The 21291-nt window shown below is 43.6% G+C and overlaps 1 protein-coding gene and 1 long non-coding RNA gene across 2 annotated transcripts in view; both read right to left on the reverse strand.

Moving 5' to 3' along the window:
• The window catches only part of BET1 (Bet1 golgi vesicular membrane trafficking protein), a 143319-nt gene that overhangs the window by 68410 nt on the left and 53618 nt on the right, over positions 1-21291 (reverse strand). The window lies entirely within an intron of this gene.
• Positions 1-21291, reverse strand: part of LOC138569979 (uncharacterized) — a 103679-nt gene that overhangs the window by 29068 nt on the left and 53320 nt on the right. The window lies entirely within an intron of this gene.

The following is a 21291-nucleotide window of genomic DNA, read 5'->3' on the forward strand; positions in this document are numbered from 1 at the left end:
TTTATGTGACTGTATAGATAGGGACCAGATTTTATTAGGATTTGTTGGTTATTGTGCCTATTCATATTAAGGTTGATTTGTGAGTTATAGAGCTTATTCACCTTACGGTGTGGGAGACATTAGGGTGGGAGCGTGGTTCCCCAAGAGGGAGGTATAGAAGACTGCTCTCTTATGTAGTATGTTTTGTAAGGTGGACTATGCACGAGATTCAAGTACGAGGTGTGTCACTGTTAGGGAGAATTCTCATAAATGGCTAATTTCCCTTACCTAATCAGTCCCTCAGCAGCTTTGCTGGATTTCTAGGATTTATTTTTTTCATCTGGTAAGTGTGAGCCTTTTTTCCACTCTTATATGTGTTTTGCTGTGTGCGTTTTTACCATTTGTGTGATCTTGGCTCTGGAGCCTCACCTACTCCACGAGCACCATTTTTGTGTGCGTTACACAGCACCTTCAGTGCAGTAACACAGGTTTGTCTTTTTCGACTTCCCTCTGACTCAATTTTTCTGGGACCGACTACTGTCTCCCAGAAACATGTAAAGTTGCCATTAACTTTATGTAGTCTCTTAAAAGTACAGACCCAGTACACCCCATCTTACATGGAGTATTGGAAAGGGTCAATTCCTATCCCTTTTTGTTTGTGTCTCTTGGAGCACTGTTTCGCTCCCTTTACATTAAGACTTGGCTGGTGGCAGTGGTAACTACCCTACCTTTTCTAAAGCGGTTATATTATATAACCATGGTAATGTTTTAGGCTATTATATTAGCCTCAAACATGAACCCGCTTGCCAAATACATTTTATTTTGGCTCTGGCTGGGTTAAGTCGACATTTTTTTTTTTATTAAAGTCTTTCTCTTCTCTGCGCGCCAAACCGGGGATGATTCCTTTGTTCGCTGCCTTTTCGCGGGCTTCTGCACAGAAGCCCTCCTTAAGGCGCCTGAAAGTCTGGGTAGGCAGGATGTGAGGGAGGGGTCTTCGGACCCCTGCCATGGGTTCCCTTGGTAACCCAAGTCGCACTCTTGTCTGTTTGACTAAGGGGACTGACCTTGTCATTCCAGCCACCCTGCTGTGCGATTGACAGCCAGGCTGTATGAATGGGGGAAAACTGCATAAAAAAGCAGGTCTCTGGGACTGGAAAGACAGAGTCACCAATGGAACGCAAGAACCAACGAGGAGCTGACTGAAGGGGACCCCTTCAACGACTGAACTGCCCGGTGAAGCCCTGCTGCCGGTCCAAATCGTCAGAATCCGCTGACAGAGAAGATCCTCCAGGAAACCTCTTCCCTTGAGCTGGTGGGACCAACCAGTTCCCCCAAACTGAAAGCCAGGACCCCTTCTCTGGTCAAATTCGCTGTACAGAGCTACAGTGGGCCGGATAGCCAGGAAGGTCGGACCCTGCTTGGGTTTTAAGGAGTGCACCTTTTATTTGTTGCTTTGCTCTGCTGCTGGTTTCTTCCCTGGGTAGCGCAAGACCCTCCAGTCTTCCTACTTCTGATCAGTCCGACTGTCGCTTCAGGAACCGTGAGCCTGCAGGTAATACCAGGAACGTCCGCCTCAGCTACAACTTCCTCTCAGTTTTAAGGTACTGTGCAAACCCGGTTGTTCATTTCATGCAGCTGCGGGGAAAGTGTGTGAAATCTTTCACCAATCCGAGGGCTTGTCCTTCTCTTCTTTTTAAATTAACTTTTCTACCAACCAACCAAGTCTGAAATCCGTGGCACGAACTTTACCGCGAACTACCCTGAACCGTGTGATCTTGAGCAAAAGACTTTTCTCCGATTGACTTTGGCCCTAAGCCTTTTCTATCTGATCTCCTCACTGGAGTTCCTCTTGTTCAACTGCCCTGAGTACCTACCTGTTGGTTTGATCTAATTTCTAATAACTTTGGTCTTTCGCTCCCTTTTAAATTGCTGGAGTACCATTTTGCTCCCACTTCATTTAGTGAGCTTAATGTGTCTGGGATTTAAGGGAAGTGTTGTGGCCTATTGAGAGTGTGATTTTTAAACTGCTTATAATGGTGTAATGTTATACAACTGAAGAGTGAAATAAATGTATATTCTTTTACTTGAAAACCTCGAGTCAGTGTTTGCCTGAATCGTAGTAATTGCTGTCCTTTGTGTAACTATTTGATACTGCTCACTTACTCTTGAGGTAAGTCTGGCTGCTCCGCTACTGCTGCCACTTTAACAGTGTAGTACAGGCTTGTACCAAAGGTGAATTTGTACCATCACTTGTAGTCTTAATTATGTGTGGTGTTCCCAAAGGGTACTGCATATAATTCTGCCCAACAGTCATAGGGAAAGGGTACCTTCTAGCTGTGCTAATCAAGGTTTGGTGGCGTTACTGTAAATTGGTTAAATGAGATGTCATATCTTGAGCTGTTAGGAGGTTCTCTTTTAAATGGTAAGGTAGGGTTTTCCATACTCTGGTAGCGAGTAGGGAGAATGTTGATCCTTCTTGTTGTCGTCTGTTTAATTTAAGGAGTAAGACTAGTGCCATGCTACTGGACATCAGCGTTCTGGCTGGAGCGTAGTGCTGGAACTTTATTGTTAAGGAAACTAGGTAATTTTCATGGATGGCGCAATGGGGAAAGCAAAGCATCTTGAAAAGGATTCTTAATTTGACAGGGAGCCAATAGAGGAAACATATTGCTGGGGTTGATGTGTTTGAATATTTTCAACCCGTGGACATGAACTAGTCTAGCTGCTGCATTTTGGACTGCAGTTTTTAGCATGAAGTATTATGGGAGCCCAAGGTAGAGGCCGTTTGTGTAATCCAATCTTGTTAGCATTAGCTATGGCCCTATGGATAAACAATACATATGGTACGTAGGGTGAACAGTTGGAAGAACCAATTTCTGACAATGGCTCTCATGGTTGGGTGCGAGAGTACTGTCACATAGTGGTTCCAAGATTCCTTATGGTAGAGGATGGCTTTAGGCAGGAGTCCACCTCATCAGGTCAAGGGATCGAGGTGGTGGATAAAGGAGCTGTGCTGCAAAGCATCACTTCTGTTTTGGTAGGTTTTACATATAGTCTGTATGCAGTCATCTGTGCATCCAAGGCATGTTTTTGTCTGGAGAGATCATTCACAGATCGTTCTTGAGTTTGTAGATTACGCAGTTTGCTTACTTGTAGCATGGGGTGACAGACTGCTTGATGAGGTACAGGAGGGTTGGCATGCATATGTTGAAAAGGAAACGCAATGGTGTGGGGTGCTCCCCGGGTCAAATGGCGCGGCTGGAATTTGTAAGGGGCTATGATCATGGTTTCGGTCCTACTGGTGAATGAGGTAATACAGAGTAGGGCAGTTCCTTTTAGTCCAATGCCTGCCAGTCTGATTAGAGGAATCTTGTGGCTGATAAATCTCAAAAGTAGCCAAGATTCACAGGAGGATGCATACACTTTCTGAATTGTTTCCTGTGTGGCTCTTAAGTATATCCCAGATGGACCCCAAAGCTGATTCAGTATGCAACGTCTAACTGTGCAGTGAGTCGGCCTGAGAGTTCTTTGTTTTGATAAAGTCCTGGAGTTGACCATACATATTTTTCCAGTACTTTACTGATGAAAGGAGTGTTTGGGATGGGGGGGTAGATAACATAGCCGTTTGAGTCAGCTGTGGGGGTTTTGAGCAGTGGTCTGACATATGCAGGGGTCACAAGAAATGGGTCATGCCTGGTATGGATTGAGTCATTAGGAAGGATAGGAATAACATCAGTTTATGATATTTCATGATAGCTTTGTATAGGTTAAGGGTCACCAAATGTCCAGAGATCTAGTTGGATTGCCAGAGTCGATGGTGAGGTTAGAGAGGGCGAGGAAGGAGCCGGTAGTGATGGTTCCTTGGTAGGGTATGACTGTGCTTTGCTATCCTGATTGTCTTAGATTTTTGGATCTGTAGCAAGGTGGAGTAAGGAGTCGGACAAAGGGGTGGCATGTTTCAACAAAGCTTTATTAAGATTTGAAGCAAAGAACGTACCTGTCTCAAAAGGGTTGTCAGTGCCTAAACCAACAACAACTCGGGTGCTCTTCGTCCTAGTGCTTTCTCAGTCTTTATTTTCTGAGGCTGGATCCTCCTCAGCATAATCCAAATAATTCTTTGATGTTGTTGATGTGATCTTGGCGCCAACTCTTTTCAGTACTATGGATGGTCAGTTGTTGAGGTGATCTCTATGCCTCCATGGGGCCAACTCTTCTCATTACCACACCTAGTCAGTCTGTTATTACTCTGCAGCTGTATTTGGTGCTTCTTTGTCTGGGTGATATTGATTCGCAGGTCAAAGACAGAAGACTTTGTAGAGTTTTCAGGAATTTCTGACCCAGACTTGATGCCAAGGGAAAACGGGTCAGGGAGTTCCTTTGTGGAATGGGAGTCCTTCTCCCCCATGAGTGGCGTCTTGCCCTGTGAGGTCCCACTTTCCATAATCTTTAGGGGGACTATTGGGAAGCGGCATCACCAAATTGTCACATAGCCTTCCCCCAATGGAATTGGCGTCCCCATCAGTAGGCACATTTTTCTGAATCAAAGTTATTTTTCCAGCAAATTTTCTCCAACACCCAATTTTCTTTTTTTCATGAAGTTTAGTTCAGGAGTGAATCATTTTGCAAGTTTCTGCTTTTGTTAGCGTTTAAAATGTTTTTTTCGGAGTGAGGCCGTCTAATGTGGAAATAATCCAGTTATGAATATTGTGGATTTTCTCATTTGGTTAAGTTGTTGGATCTGTAATGGAGGTCAATTTGCTATTTTCATGGTGTGGTCAAGGTCACCTTCGGATGGTTCAGAGATTGGGGTTGCCTAATGAATATTGTGAACAGAATGAACAGGTGGGCTGGGGGGAAAAAAAACTGTCGCTTTATTCAAATTACAGAAAAGGTCCATACTTTGGCCAGCTACGTGCTTTTAACCATGTGAAGTGGTAATGTCCATGCAAGGAATCTAGTGGCAGGATGGTCTTCTTTTCGAGCTGGAAGCTGAAATCTCAGTTAGGGGTGTCACGGTATTAGTTTTATGACGGTACGATCACCTTCTTGCCAAATGACGGTATATCATGGTTATCGCGGTATAGCAGGTGGAGTTAACTAATATTAACAAATATTTTCTAAAAGGTCATAAATTGACAGATTTATCACCACAAACAAAACCAGGCACCCAGGGCCAGAATTGGGCTTTTCAACATACTTTCCACTGAAATGCCTTGCTTCCACCAAACACACGTGTGGAGAGGAGGAGAGGGGTGGGAGCCCTGCTGCAACTGGCAAAGCAAACTGAATAGCTTTTCTTAAGTGGTCATTTAGGCTTTATGCTCTCCCACTGGCTACTGGTGAACGAAAACACGAAAACAAACACACACACACACACACACACACACACACACACACACACACACACACACACACACACACACACACACACACACACACACACACACACACACACACACACACACACACACACACACACACACACACACACACACACACACACACACACACACACACACACACACACACACACACACACACACACACACACACACACACACACACACACACACACACACACACACACACCTTGCGGGCCAAAAGGTGTTCAGTAATCACGGATGTGTTACCCTTTGGTATGGCAGCAGGGAATACCCACAGAGATGAGTGAATTTTGATTATATGTAAATTCAATGATAGAACCTGAGAAATACCCCATTGCCATATGTTTAGAGAACATTATCCATTATAAATATAAAAACCCCAAAGCCGCCAACCCAAAGTAGACCCTTTTCCTTCTTGGCACTGAATCTATTCTTCCTATTGCTAACATATTGATTTTGTGTCAGGCACGTGTGGTTTATGGAATGGCATTAAAAACTGCTCCAACTGAAACTACTTGGCAGACGGCACATCCAACAGTGCAAGACCGAGACTGCGCAGCACTTGCTTACTGCAGCCTTTCCAAATCAGATTGAAAAGCACACTTTACGGTATGAACGGTATAACGGTATAAACAATGTGACGGTTATTATTGTTCAATTAAGTGGTTCACGGTATCTTTAACGGTATACAGTTATACCGTTACATCCCTAATCTCCGTATATTCAACTATTGGCTAGCCACAGACAGGGTAGTGGCTGCATCAGCAAGCTTGTCAGTGAAGTTCGGGATGTAGAGCAGTGGTTTGTATAGGAGGAAGAAACTTAGTGAGGAGGTGTGAGATGGGACAGGTAAGGGTGAGAGAGTTTGTCGATAGAGGGTGTAGAGATTAGGACAGAATCTCAGTGTACCACTGCTAGGGTGCAACATGTGCACTCACCAATTGCTAGTGATTGACTCTGCGCAATTAAGAAGTGGTGTGCTGTCTGTATGAATCGAATTGAGATGAGGAGTGACTTTTCATGGCTGGCTAGTAGCTTGCGCCTTCAAATTTCTCTCACTGCCATTGCCAGAGATCTACCTCTAGTAGTACAATTTGGGCCTTTGATCTTGTAGTGAGAGGAGATACACTTGTGGATGAGTGGCGATTTATCAGACAGTCAGGTTTCTGTGATGAAGATTAGGTCCATTTGGTCCTTGAAGAAGGGTTTACAGATTTAAGGAGTGTTTGGCGACTGAAAGTGCAGCGATCTGGTTCATCTTCCTCTTCGGGGTGGGTTGTCAAGTAACCAAATGTGTAGTAGGTGCTGGTGCTTGTAGTCGCGGATCTTATATCCTGTTGTTGGCATTGACAGAACTGAGGCTGCAGAGTTAGGGATCTTTTACTGATTCTGAAGTCAAAGGAGTTATTCAGTTTGGAAAGATACTTCACAAGGTTTCCAGAAGAAATGAAGCTCATTACAGGTCTTAGGAGAGGAGGGAGTGGGATTCCTTTGGAGTATCTGGTTGACTCATGTGAAGGAGCAGCGAGGGCCAATCTCATCACGGTCCTTCTCTTTTATTCAGTTTTGATTCTGCTGTCCTTGTGGTTTCTTGGTATGCTGTTTAAATGCCCATACATTAAGTGGGTGAAGGAGGCGGTGTAAAAGAGAAGTTCAATGATTAGGTTTCCCTTCCCTTCTTGTTTAAACGCGCATCGAAAATAATGGGCCAAGGAGTTAACCTTTGCAGTTGGATATACTGGTTACAGACAGGAAATAAACAAATAAAAATCATGAAAAATGGTAACACGATTAAGTCAATCTACCTATACAACAGATAGGCTAGCAGTGAATCATTGGGGAAATGAGAATCATTGGGGAAATGATCAATCAAACGGTGCAGTTTACACACTAGTAACCTACTTCCAACAAATGAGCTATGTATGCAAAGTGTGTAACAGGTGTTAAAGATATTTAGTATGCATAAGCTATATTGGTGAAAACACTCGATTACTGTGGTCATTCAGGATATCCAGTTATCAAAATTAATAATCTGGCGAACACGGGCAAGTACCAGCTCAAGTACCGCTTTCCCGCTGCTACGCTGTTGGATTCTCCTCTGGACCTGCACTCATCAAAAGAAAGTGTACTTTCAGCGGTTGCTAGTGATTGACACTGACATTAGTAAACCCGCCCCCGTTTCGCAGGGATTGGCTCTTGTTTTCAGCCTACGGTAGCCTGTTAACTACATATTGATTGTGCACGCACACAGCGCGCGCGCACACGGGCAAGTACCGGCTCAAGTACCGCTTTCCCACATTAGCTGTAGTCTGCGATTGCAGTTTGCTTGGTACTTTTAACTCACTGTTCATTGCTTATTGTTCATCACCTGTTCGCTTATATGCAATATTAACTGTCTTCTTGTATTTGATTTCCCGTTTTCTTTCTTTCTTTTCCCTTCCTTTTTTATTGTTCACTTTCATCATTAATTACGTTTGTCACTTGTCTAATAAGCAAAATGTGCTGCTCTTTGCTGCTTTTTTAAACCCTTGGTCCAACTTTTAGTGCTGTAAGTATTGTTTTTCTCTGTGACCTTAGCTGAATGGTGTTTTACACCTACAAACTAACAACAAACATGCCTAAAAATGCTTGTGCTCTCCTCACCCTCACTGCCTGTGGCCAAGTCCCAGTTCAATCGCCACGATTCTTTTCAGCCATCACGCTGACTCCTTTCTTGGCCCCTCGCATCATTGGCCCAATAATGCCTGCCACATTTCCTTTTCCGCCAGTTCTCAATGAGGCATCTCAAATGCCGAACCCGGGTTACCCTTCAACCCCACATACCCCTAAGCCCAATGCCCTCTCTTCTACTGTTAACAAATCTCCAGCCGCTCATCAATCTGCGCAGGCTCATATGAATACTCACCCTTTGTCTGACATTACAATGCTCAACTCAGTTAACCCCCATTCCTTGCTTCCAGAAAAAGGACCTGCTCTTTCACCAATCCAATTTCCCTCCTTGCAGCCTGATGTCTCAGACATATCCATCCATGCTTCTTTGAGTCCTGTCTCCATTTCGTCTATGTCTGAAGAAACTCACAATTAAATCCCTGCTGAGATCTCCATCCATTCATCAATCATTTGCTAATCTTCACTTATGGATTCATTTGCCATGCCTACTCCCAGCGCTCCACAAACACCATCCTCTGCTGCTTTGCCCCAACAACTTGCATTTATTCAAGCTGCCCTTACCTTCATTAACCTTGCAATCTCAACTATGAGCACATAGATCAGAAACTCTCGATCCAATCTGCCTTGTTTGAAGACCTTGCCAAATGGCTACATGCACACGGTTCTCCTCTCTCTCTACCAATTTTTCCTTTATCCACTCACAAACAATGTCTACCATTCAACCTGATGCTATTGTTGAGCTTGTGCAAGACCCCACTCAACCATCTTTGAATTGCTTCATTGTTCCTTTGATGAGTCACCTTCCTTCCATCCCAGGCATAATTAGACCTATTGCTGTTCCCCTCTTGCCATCAGTGCCAATTTCCCAGGACACCTCTGGTGACCCCGGTCTTTAACCGCCAATTCATCCTGCTGGTGTTTCCGAGTCTACCTCCACTGTCCAGTCTTTACCCGCTCCTCACATTCCTGAGTCTATACCTGCCCCCCTCTTGCTTCCCGAACTAGTTCTTATCCCCACGTTTGCTCCACTTTCAGATATTCCTTCTCAAATGCCCACTTCGTCTCTTTTCTCCAAACAGCCTGCTTTAGGTTCCCCCTTTGCAGACTCCACGGGACCAAATGCGATCCCTATTGTTAAGTCACTTAACTGAAGGACTCGTCCGGCAATCAAGAAAACCAAAAACTTGACTGCCATCAAACACTCCAAACACTCCCTCGCAGCCTTTTTCAAAGCTCTAGGACAGTCCTCCACATCCACCGTGCCCTCAATCATTCCTCATGCGGCTCCTCAACTGCAACCCTTTCCTGCTCTCACTAACTTGGAGCCTCTAATCTCCACTTCAACATCAGTCTGTTCGTTCTCGGCCACCCATTGTCATGGGCGCTACTCCCGAGGGGCCAGGACTGGCCCAGCGCCCTCGGAAGCAGACCCGTCTTCCACTACTGCGGACCCAGCAGACCCCTACAGGGGCCCTTTGGACCCTGTCCTGGCGCCTTTGGTGCCAGGCTCATGAAGGGTTTCAGTCCCGGCGCCATGGGCGCCGGGCTCATATTGATAAACAGTGTAATAATGCTTGGGTGGACTTACCTGAGGCAGACCATGCTGCATATTTACCCAGAACAATCCAGTCTGGTTGAAGTCCCCAGCCATCAGGGCTGGGAGGAACTATTCCCTCCATTCAGGAACTCTTTTCTTACCTAGGTGGAACCGGTGGAAGAACACACACTGGAAGCACTTCTCTGCTATTTAAACCACGCCCGATGGAAAACCCGTGCTTCGCGTTATTCTGCAGCAGCAGCAGGACGCTCACCGAATCGGCTCCTACATTCCAGGTCCAGAGTCATCTTCAGCTTCCGCGCAGCAACCTGTGGATGAAGAAAGACACAGAACAATACTTACCAGATCCCGGAATCCAGTCACCGGCAAAACCTGCAAAGAATAAAGATAAGGTTAGAAAAGTGCAACTCGCTCGCAGCCACGCCCGCTTACCTGATCCATCCGTGATTGCAACGGAGCTAACCGCGGCCTTCTCTTCGGCAGCTTCTCTGCACCTGAAAGGCAAAGGACATAATTAAAAAGGGGTTCGGGTGAAGGCAGTCGAATTCATCTTAACTTATCAGTTTTTGCACGCGCAGAAGCGGCCGCATCAACCGCAGCATCCCGGCACCTGAAAACTAGAAAAAGGACATTATTAGAGGTGCCATTAAAAGCGGCCAACGAACATTATACTTGCGTGCATCGCCACGTGCAGCGGCAACGGAAAACTAAGCCCACAGCATCCCGAGGCCTGAAACAAAGGAAAAGGGACATTAGTGAGGTGCCCATCTTTTAAAGCCTAAAGACTACAGTATACTTACAGGCTCGTGCAGTAACGGCGGCATCGCTCTTCGGCATCCCAGCACCAGTGCCACAACTAAGGCCGCAAAAGACTTGAGCCTCAACACTGAACTCATCCAGTGACGTAACTGGAATCCACGCACCCCTGCACCAGACGCAGGATGGAGAGCTCAGCATTTATACGCCTAAGGTGAGAGCTCGCCGAGACAAGTAGAAAGCTAGGCTGTGGGAGAAACTGGCGATTGGTGGGAGAAGGAATCCCATCAAACGGTGATTAACCCTTTTTCTTCCACCTGCAGAAAACTTACCCTGCAAGTCAGACATTCGATAAAAGGAAGCCTAGTCCTGAGAGTCGTCCGAGCTCTACGCTTCTCAATTGAAGAAACGATAGCAGCCCAGCCGGGATCAGCACCTCCGTGGGAATCAGGTGAGCGTTACACCCATCCAGTGTCTTTGTCCCCACTTAGTCAGCTGGTTCTATCCATGAAAGATTATGAGCAACCACAGCAGTCAGTTGCTACGACACTATTGTCCCAATCGCAAACCAGCTCATGTTCGATCTCTCCCATCCCACCAATTGCTCCTACCATTCCCACTATCGTGAATGCTCGTTTTGATTATAAAGCAAGTATTGATGCCTACTTAGCCTCACGCTTGTGCAATCTGCAGATGCCTACAGATCTCCCACTTGCATCATCTTCCAGGATGTCCGATTCAGCTCCTGTCATGCAACCACAAATGAAAAGTGCGGAGAATGCTTCTTCGACCAAAAAGCATGTCACCTTTGATCTTCTCCAGTCTCAACCTTTCCCCAGTCATCTACTTCTGCATTATCTGATTTAAAAGCCAGTGTTGATGCCTACCTAGCTTCGCGATTAGGCTCAACGCAAAGGTGTCATGAGGAGTCTGAGCTATCCACACAACGCTCGGTAGTGCTCACAATGCAAGATGAAGAAAACTCCTTACGTTCTTGTCTCAGAACGATCCCAAGATTGTTGGGCAGCAATTTTAAATTCGTCCTGCACAGCAATACAAATAGCTACTGTTAATTTTTTGAACTGTTTGATGTTAGAATCTGCCTTGCTAGCCATTTGCATTTGCTTTTTAGCTCTAGTTTTTGTTACTTCCTGTTTTTCTTATGTTAAATTGTGATCTTATGTTTCCATCTTTGATTGTTTTATATTTGAAAGGTTAAGTTCAACCAACCAAATAAAAAAATATAATAATAATAATAATAATCTGGATATGCAGTGGCTAGATTCCAAATCTAGATTAACCCAGTCTATCACCAATGAAAATATTGGTGGGCACCATAAATTGGCCAAGCTACACAGTACAAAGAAAAGTGGCACAATGAATCTTGCTTTTCTTATGCGATCATTGGCGGCACAGTACATTAAATCTGCTATTCATTGGGTGTAGTGGATTAGGCTGGCTTGCAATTTGCATACTTGCAGCAAAATTAATGAGAAGCAGACTATATTGTACTATGTAATGGACACACATAGTATATTGAAATGATCTAGTTGAGCAGTGGTTATACTGATGGTGCAGCAAATTAAACTGGCAATGCAGTGGGTTCACTAGAAGCATGATCAGAAATGGATGAACTAAGCAAATATTTGCAGTGAGCAATCTGGCAACACACTGAAATTAAACATGGTTATGCATGTGTTCCATTGGTAACAAAGTTTATCAAGCTATGCAATGGATAGCATGAAAAATCCTCCGGGTCCCTCACTGAAACCCTGCCTAAAGTCTCCACCCACGTAGCATGGGGAAGGCAGACGCTTCCTGATCCCAACCCTGGGGCTGGTGTACTGAGAGAGGATCACCTGTGAGATGACCTGGCCCAGGGTGGTGAGGAGATTAGACGCAGTATTTTTCCTCCGATAGGAAATTCTTTCACAATGTGCCTAAAGAGGTTATGGCTTATTGCCAGTGTAATGTCTTTAAAACTTTTCGGAATCCCAAACTAAATACCTTCCTCAAACGCAAGGGTACAATGTAAAGGAATATGGAAATGGTGTTTTCACTAAACCATGTTCCTCTGAAATCGCTAGCTCTGAAAACCTGTCTGTTAAAAATGTTAAGGGAATTAAATCTACCCTTACAAACGCTGTAGAAGTTGAAAATCATAACTTTGATGGAAGAAACTACACGTCCCAGAAGAATCGTAGAGGTATTGAGATGAGGAAGAGGGTAGAAGAGGTATGCAGTTGTAGAAGTCAGGCAATTAAGCCTGTTAGCAATTGCAGTAGTCAGGCAATTAAGGTCAATTGCCTATACCTGAAGCCAATCATTTATTCTGTGAGCAATAAAAGGCCCCAGCAGGAAAGGAGGAGTAGAAGGAGTTGGAACGGGAGCTGGAACACTGGCTGTAGGAGCAGTAGTAGAGGAGAAGCACAAGGCTGGTAAATCACAAGAAAGTGGAAGAATAGAAGGGACACCGGAGCGTGGAGACAACAGACCTGCAAGCTCTGAGAGAGTCCTGTTCTCCCAAGTACAGAGGTTGCGCAATGGAAGACAAACTGGAGGCCAAGTATTCCTCATGTGAACTTTGTTGCTGTGATTGCAGAGCTGTGGAAGTGCAGGAGACTAAGGCCAAAAGCAGAAGGCAAGCCAAAGGTCCCGGGAGAAAAGGAAACTCCCAAATCAAGTGACCGGACCAAAGACACCCGTGCTGGAGAAGGGTGTGTGTCCCCAGTGAGCCAGAACTAGTAGAAGCAGAGGAAGTCGGGAAAGCAGTGCGACCCGCAAAACCAGCGTCATTGAAGCCGGTGAGTGAAGCACGGCATTCAGATACACTGCACGAGCAGTGCTGGTAGCTGTAGGCAACGCCTAACAGACTTGCTTGTTGTTGAATGAGAGTCAAAGCCATTCGTTATAGCAGAGGTCTTACTGACAATGGAAGTGTAGCACTTGCATAGAACATTGAAGATCAATATTCGCGTGAGAAGCTAAAGTACTAGAAAACCATTGCTGATGTATCTGAAGACTGTTGCCGTATAACGGAGTGGTTGCGTGTCTCTAATTATACAAGAGAACGCTTTCTAAACCATTACAGAATACCGAACAGTGTCCTTCTATGAGTTGTAAGTTACAGAGAGTGAAAACTACTTGAAAGAGGTCGCATGTGCCTAATTAAAATTCCCAAAGGAAGTCAGAATCTCATCCCTTGCCGTTACATGGGAATATAATTGGTTACTAGACTTTAAACCTTAAAATCTACTTGAAGGAGGTTGCGTGTGCCTAATTGTGTTTTCACTTCCAAGACTGCACTCTATACTGTATCTAGAAGGGACATTTGTTCCATTTCAAAGAAGTAAAGACTTATAAGCCTTGGAGAGAAGAACAAGCATAACCCCAAGCCAAAAGGCATCTCCTTTATCAGCCATACAGATGACGGCTGTAGCAGCCACTTTTACTCCCTATAATTGGGCAAATGCTCCCAAAAAATAAAAACAGTGGAGTAAAAATACTCCCAATAAAAATAGAAAACAAACTAAGGGCCTTCTCCCTGCTTTGTCCCACACAACTCCATGGATACGTTTGGGCCAGTAGTACACTTAGTGCCATAGGGAGAAACTACTATTGCTGCATTAATGTTTTAATGTGCATGAGTAACTAGGTGCATACATTCATCACAAAACATTTCTGTTTTACAAGTAAAACATACTTTTACTCTCATAATTTACTCCATTTGAGAATGGGACTTACTTACTTTTTTACTCCCTAAAACAATTATTTTACTCTCAACTAGAAAAACATAGGTAGTAAAATACTCCCACTTAGGAATCTGATCTGCAGCACTTCCCTTTATATAGTAAAACTATCTTGCCAAAGCCATCCTACCGCAAAGTGACATTGTTAACAATCAAGTGGCATAAGAAACAAGTCGCCCACACTTCACCTGTAGCTGAGAGTGTGCCACAAGAGCTTCTGGGTAATTGTTTGGGCTAATGATTGGCAGAAAGGTGGGAGCAAACCTGGGGAAGGGGAAATCAAAAGCCTATGAAGAATACTCTGAAGTAGAATACAACTTGCTTGTGGTGCGAAAGACTGCTGAAGCTAGAAAGGAGAGATTCTTTTGGGCAGACGCAGGTTGTTCTAGTAAGACAGGCAGAAGAGGCAAAAAGACTGCCCCTTTTAAGAAAGCCATTAAAAGGAAGAGTACCTTTCCAACCTGAAGAGATTCTACTGTGATGGCACTCGAGAGGAAGGTCGATTTATCCGAGGTGCAAGACGTGCAGAAGAATAAGTAATGCTACACGAGAAACAGTGTGTCCACACGAAATAAATAGACACAGAGTGTCAGTGATAAGACACTCCAATTTATACCCAGTTGGGATTTTTCATCTCCATACCGAAGCGTAGATACTACGCAAACTCCTATGAAGATAGGCGACTTTGTACGTTGGTACATACATGATCACACCATTCGAAATTGCGTCGTGGCTGTGGCTGTGAATACAGAGAAACCCGGACCTGGGGGAGCTGGGATCTAACATTCCAAGATTCAAAATATTGAAAACCTTGAATTAGATAGAGTACAGTGTACTGCGCCCACGAGATAGCACTGGGTGGAGAGTATGTCCACCTTAACAGCACCAACACTAGACACTAGAAATTTCGTCCTATATCACGGGGCTCACCCCATTCATCACAGAGGAAAACACTTATTTGTTGTCCTGCGTCCTGAGGAAGGTTGGCTGAACAATCGGGGCAAGATATTCTGCACCCACTAAAATACAACCGAAACACGTGTCGACAAACAATCATTGCCTATATGTGTATAGAGGGACACATCTGTGAAACATAGGACTATAGTTTAGGAAATGTGTTGTGTATTTTGGCCATGGTTATAATAGACACCTATGCTAATATATAGTTGTTGGTATTCATATGGTATACATGAGTTATGAATGAAGGTTGATTGGAAAAGAATTAGGAGAGTTGGGTCTAATCTACTTGATGAACTATTGGAAATTTATAATGAAATTAATATTTTGTATTGTTAAAGGTTTTTTGACTATATACATACGGAATCCTGCCATCATTTATCTATTGGTCGATTTTCTATTATTACTGAGGTTGAAATGTCTACTTGAACCCTACTTAATTCAACAGTATTGAGCAGAAGTAGTAATACTTGCTAGGATATGATGTCTTAATACCCAGAGGTTTCTAAGCCCGGACCCGGGGATCGAACCCGTGTTGCTCAGTGTCGTCTTGCTTCCAAGGCGAGCATGTTGCAACTGAGCTATCCTCCTGAGACAACTTGTATATTATGTTGTCAGCAGATGTCACATTGAAATGGTTGAATCAGTTACGTACTGTGGGACAAAGAGGACTGTTCTCATAGTGGCAAATAGTACCAACAGTAGGTGTGAGCTGTTGAAAATGGGAGTAGCAACACATGGAAAGCATCCCGACTAGTATACCAAATGTATAGTTGCAACTGAAGAAGTCCTAAGGCATTGTGAATCACTGAAATTTGAAGAATATTACACTTTCTTTTTGAACTGTGGCAGATCATCTTGAAGAAGAGACAATTTATCACAGTAACCAGGATTACCATTGGTACCATTTCTTTTCTGGAAGTTGGAAGGAGATCTTGTCACCCATGGTTACCAGTGGATTTTTGTTTATTAAACTTTTGTTTGGACTTTGAACAACTGGTTCAAAACCTCTCTTTGGTCGAAAATGTTGAGTTGGCTTTCAATCCTGTGGAAGGGATAATAACTAGGACAGGAGAAGGCCATTCAAATATTGTGTCGATATTGTTTATTATATTGTGTTGCTATATAATTTCAGGGTTTGAAACGGATATTCAATGACCAGGAGCTAAAACCAGATCCTATATGTCAGGGAACACCCTGTAGGCAGGAGCTACCGCAGGGGACCCAGGAGCCACCAGAGATGCTCCTTTAACTTTCTGTCCATTTTGGATGAACCATTTGTGTTAGTGTATTAGATGTGTTCTAATTCTTTTTTATTAACATTCTCAAATACTGAAAGTCAATGTCAAATGTCAAATGTATATGTTTGGAAAGCACCAGTGGTCGCTAGAAGCCAAAAGTAGCTCCTGGTAGCTGTTGGTTTCCAGCTAACCAGGCTCTGCTATGCAAGAAGCAGGAACTGAATAGCTCCCAGCTCCCCTCAATTTTGAACCCTCTAATTTCCTTTGTATTTGTGTTGTTTAGTGTGAGGGCTAGTTTACCAATGCTAGAAAATGTTCCCTTATCCTCTAGACTAGGTAGGGAATTCCTCTGTAGAGTAGAGCAAGCAAGGTATTTTCTTTATATAATTTCTTTGATAAAATGACATATTTTGAGAAATCTACAAGCAGTTGTCCGCCTCGCATTACTTACCCCTCACAATATACTGGTATTACAATGAGTTAATCTTGGTATGGCATGGGTTAAACTAGTGCCTATTTCAACAAAAAAAGAGAATAGAGGGGTATATAGCACCAGCCTACCCTCTACATAAAGGGGTTAACCCTTGACAAATTACAACAACTAAGCTGGCGCTATTCATCACTGCCTTCTCTGGGTGGGTTCTATTCTCGTACCGTATTCATTTTTCGGCGAGAGAAAAAAAAAAAAGACTACTATTTAGACAAGAAATTGTAGAAAAATAAATATTTTATTATTCACTTTACACGTAAATATTAAAAGTACACCTCCAGTGTATCATTAAAGTGCTAATAAAGTCTCCTGTGTTGGGAGTCTAAATATCACGTTTAACAGTGGTAGATGCACAAGCTTAGACCCTTTCCATCGATAATTCGATTAATTTTGAGTTTTAACCATTTAGAGTATAATGTGCTGCGTTACTTATCACACCAGGCCATACCTCATTTCACACACCTCACTCAATCTATTTCTATTCACTCTTTCCTTCAGTCACTGTCACTGTCACCATCTCATTCTACACACGCACACAAAACTGGTGCTCGACATGTTTCTTTCCGTTTCAATGTAAATGTGATTAATACTCGGAAATTCTTCAGGGGCTTTTTAGGGAAGGGCTAATAAGACATGCATAGCGATAATGTCAACCTGATAACCTAAAATCAGACAATGATCACTACAAACAAAGTCAAATCAACTATTAGTTGAGATTCAAATGGTGTCTTCTTCTTAAGGGTTTGTAGTACCCTTGCCATCCATCTACCTGGAAGGGAATCACCACCTTATCAGAGAACAGTGACAAGGAATAGGCGTATTAGTAACCTATCCAACTACTATACTTAAAGGACAACTATAGTTTAGTCATAGCAGTCAACTCTCAAGTCTAAAAAACAACCGTATAGAGTCAGGAAAGTGCTAGATTTGCTTTTAGAACAGATCACATGGCTAACAGTGCTTAACCAATGCCTACAACCTTGACTAAGTTCTGGGAATGGGTCTTAAGTGCGGAAACATAGTGTATTCAATTCAATCACTGGCCAGTAGGACATAAGACTATATGCCACTCACCCTTTCATCAGTTGTAAATCCGCTGCTGTTGATGTGGTCATGTAATAGGGATCTCACTCCTGCGGAGCATATGCTCTGACTGAACTGGAAAGAAGTCTGAAAGAAAAGAGTCCATTAGGGGCTTAACCGGCTAATCAGATGATGTCAATTGTGCACATTATACCATTGGCTTACCCCATGGGGTGAGTTCCATTTGTGGGGTCTTTAGAGGGTCGTCTAGATTAGCTCGCCTCCTACTGAACGTGCTGTGTGGTATTAGTTCCACCTGACTCCGTCTTTAATCACTAGGGAAACGAAACCACACAAAAAAGTAAGTGTTGGGTCGTCTCTATGGGGGTGCAGTCTACTACTTGTCCCATTCGTGGAACTTATTTCAACTGGTAATCCCTCTGGGCATGTTGTTTAAGTGCCCTAAATTCTTCAGCCCAAAGCGGTTTAATACGCCGATGTGTTGTCAAATGCCTTTCCCATCTGACCCGTTGTGCGTTAAACGTCGTTCTTGCTCACCGCGGGTTTGCTTTAATCTGCACGGAAAAAACCAAATGACTACACAAACCCCTTGTCGCTATCGTTGCAGATCTGGGTTCCTGATCATTTACATCCCACCGAATGGCCTGCCCGTTCGTCATGTTCATTAACTCCTGAAAACCTACGTTCTCATTAGCCGGCAAACGCATAGTTCATATGTCCTTACCGCTAACGCAGGAAATGCTATTGTGGTGCGGCGAGAGAATACTGCATTAGCATGCGCTATCTAATAGATCGATATGCCCCCACCCAGGCTCTTCTCCAGACAAAGAAATGTCTACGTGAGTACTCTTACCGCTGTGGTCGGGTCTGGGTTCGGCATTCATGCGTAGCTGAATTCGCCCGCGTTTTATCGACAGTCGATCACTTCCAGATTGACTTCTGTTAGTTTGCGGCACCTTTAGAGTTCTTTTACGTTAGTTTTTACGATAAGCGCATGCGCGGTGGAGCCTCAATACGAATCTTAGGTTAATGGATGTGAATCTTACTCAGGTTCGCTCGTTCGGACCCACGGTCATCGTGGTGAAAAATACCATTTAGTGAAGCTCGAATTAGGACTGTTGTCAAAGTCTGCTTCATTGGTGTTAAAGCGCCGTAATACATCGTTGGATTAACGCCCTGATTGTACAGCTCAAATGTCATAAGGATAATCTCCGATGTTCAGACCCACAAGTCGATTTTCTCATTGAGTCTTGTATTCATACTATTGGTAAGAAAAATGAGTTGCTGTTCTTTTTTCAAAAGGGATCTTTTGTCTTTGTTACTGTCCATACCGGACCTCTGTTTATATAGGACTGTCCAGCTGATATCTTCCACCGTATGATTATGCTCAATCCAGTGGTCTACCAGGGGTGCATTCCGTGTCCTAGTCCTTATGCAACCTTTATGTTCCCCAATCCGGATTTTGATTTTTCTATCCGTTTTGCCCACATATGACCATGTTGGGGTTGCAGTTGGTGAAAGTTTTCTGTTGCCAGGGGGTCGGCAAACCAATATCTACTGCTGTACTATTGAATGTGGAGGGAAGCATAGGCAGTTACCACATTGCGTGTGTCCAGTCAGTGTTGGAAATACCCATTGTTGTGGTAATGTCTGCTGCTTCATTGGTTTCTTACTGATGTCATTTCTGGTAAGATCTTCTTTGACATTCCGATTCCTTTTAAAGGCAATTATAGGTCTTGAAATTGGATGGTCATAGTTCTCCAATAAATGCCAGTTTTTCCCAATAATTCTTTTGATTCCATTCGAGAGATGGTTCTATGTATTGACAAAGACAAGTCTTTTACTTGTCTCTTTCTGTGTCCGCTGTTCCCTATATTCTAGGAGGGCATCTCTATTGTTATTATTCGCCCGTTTCCAGGCGTTCCGAGTGATCTTTCTCGGATAGCCTCTGTTTGTCCAGTTTTTCCTTCACATTGGTTGCTTCTACCTGATAATCTATTCTGTTGGTACTATTCCTTTTCAGTCTTAAAAAGTGGCCCAGTGGTAAATTGTCGCGTACATGGCACGGGTGAAAGCTGGAGTAGTGTAACAAAGAGTTTCTATCTGTTGGTTTATTGAATGGTATAACATGCAGTTTTTTTCGCCTTAGGTTCCACACAGATGGTGATGTCTATAAAGTCTAAAGAAACTGTGCTATGTTGGTGTGTAAATTTCAAGAATCCATTCTGCAGGTTGATCCAATTGAAGAACTGATCCAGTTCCTGTTAATTACCAGTCCAGATAATAAAAATAACATCTATGTATCGTCGCCATTTTCTAATGTGGCTCATAAACGGGTTGGCATCATTCATGACGATATTCATCTCGAAAGACTCCATATACAGGTTTGCTAAGCTCGTGCCAGGGTGGCGCCCATGGCTGTTCCTTGCACCTGTTTAAAGAACTCCCCGTTGAAATGGAAGTAGCTCTCCAATAGGGCCATTTCTGCACACCATATGATGAAGGAAATGGGAGTGGTTTTCACAGTGTGGTCTCTTAACAGTTTTTCTTCTAGCACCTCCAAGGACAGTTGTTGGGGAATGCTAGAGTACAGGGCCACTACATCTAATCCCACCAGGATCTCGATTTGAGGATCAAAGTTCAAATCTTCCACTTCTGATATAATTTGCGTGGTATCCAATACAAAAGAGTTAAATCTGCAAATCGCGATAAGGGCTCTAAGACAGAGTTCACACCGAGACTATTGGTCTCCCTGGTGGGTTAACCATCGCCTTATGTATTTTTGGCAAGATGTAGAACTGTGGAATCTGGGGTTTGTCTTTAATCAGAAAGTCACATTCTTTCTGACTGATCCAGCCTCTTTCTTATGCCTTTAAGACTTTGTGGGTAATCATTTTCAATAGTTGTGGGATAGGGTCCTCTGTAAGTAATTGATAGGATGTTAAATCTAACAATTGACGGTTGCATTCTCTTATGTAATTTGCTCAATTAAGAATCACTGTGGCGCCTCCTTTATCTGCCTTATGTATTACAAACTCTTGATTGTTAGACGGTTGTTTAAGAGCATGGGTTTCGTTGTTGCTAATGTTATGGAAAGTCTTTTTTCTTTTAGCTTGTTGTTCGAGAGTTTTAATTTCCTTAATCACCCTCTTTTGGTGCTTCTGGACTCTGAGCTGCTGTTGGCACACAAAAGGTGGATTTATTACAAAGGCCTGATTCTGAGGCCTCTTGTTCGTGAGCATTGTCCTAAAAGAATTGGTGTAAATGTATTTTCCTCTTGAATTGGCTAAATTCCTGCCGGAAGGTGAATGGGCTGTGTAAGTTTGTAGGCACAAAGCCCATCCCTTTCTCCAAGACCTGCATTTCTTGTTCTGTTGGTCGGTAATCTGAAAGGTTTAACACAAGGCTGCCATGCTTCGAGTAACCCGGGGTTCCAGATCCCAGGTGTCCACACCATTCTCTA

Source organism: Ambystoma mexicanum, chromosome 2q, assembly GCF_040938575.1.
Source record: "Ambystoma mexicanum isolate Mex_15411 chromosome 2q, UKY_AmexF1_1, whole genome shotgun sequence".
Lineage (NCBI taxonomy): Eukaryota > Metazoa > Chordata > Amphibia > Caudata > Ambystomatidae > Ambystoma > Ambystoma mexicanum.